At 45.1% G+C, this 884-nt stretch overlaps 1 pseudogene; it reads right to left on the bottom strand.

Moving 5' to 3' along the window:
* On the bottom strand, positions 1 to 604 carry LOC127687142 (geminin-like; annotated as a pseudogene).
* Positions 605 to 884: the final 280 nt, after the last annotated feature.

Genomic DNA, 884 nt, shown 5'->3' on the forward strand with positions numbered 1-884 from the left:
TCATGTGCACGGCTTAGCATCTGTGGAGGAAGACACAGTCTCTTCAGCACACATACCAGCTCCTGAGTCTTCCAGTTCTGAATATTCAACAGTTTCTTCTTCAGAATTAAATTCCTGACTACCCAGTGATTCAAAGTTATCCAGAGGTTCATTACTCAGCCTCTTGATTACCTCTGCCATGAACTGCATGTATTCAGCTGCTTCTGCCAAGTCTTTATTCTCCTCTCTCAGGCGGGCAATTTCACTGTCCTTCTGTTGAATTTCTTTATGAAGTTTCTCATTCTCTTTAAGTGTTTCGTAGAGAGTTCTGCCACTTCTTTCCAATACTGAGAAAATGGGTTTTCTTTAATCATAAGATCAAATGCTTCCTGGGTGAGGTCTCCAACATCGTTATTTTCATTAGCTTCTGGCTTGAAGTCTTAAATGTTAACTGGTCACCCCAAAGCTTCCTTTTAGACAAGCCTTTTGGCAACTCATTTTCTCTGCCAACAAGAGATCCGGCTGCAGAAGGCTGGGTCGTCCTCAGCGTTCTCTTTGGGACAGGACCGCTCTTCACATTCTCTTGGGCTTCTTCTTGTTTCTGCTTCATACTGAGATTCATTTTTCAGAGTTTCAGGAATTTAATCCATTATCATCATGGTGGCATGCAGGCAGGCGTGGCACGGGAGAAGTAGCTGAGAATCTACATCAGGATCCACAGGCAGCAGGAAGAAAGAGGATTTGGTTTTTTCGAGACAGGGTTTCTCTGTATAGTCCTGGCTGTCCTAGAACACACTCTATAGACCAGGCTGGCCTCGAACTCAGAAATCCGCCTGCCTCTGCCTCCCAGAGTGCTGGGATTACAGGCGTGCGACACCACCTGGAGGCTAGTCATTTTTTAAGAG

The sequence above is a fragment of the Apodemus sylvaticus genome, chromosome 6, assembly GCF_947179515.1.
Source record: "Apodemus sylvaticus chromosome 6, mApoSyl1.1, whole genome shotgun sequence".
NCBI classification, from domain to species: domain Eukaryota; kingdom Metazoa; phylum Chordata; class Mammalia; order Rodentia; family Muridae; genus Apodemus; species Apodemus sylvaticus.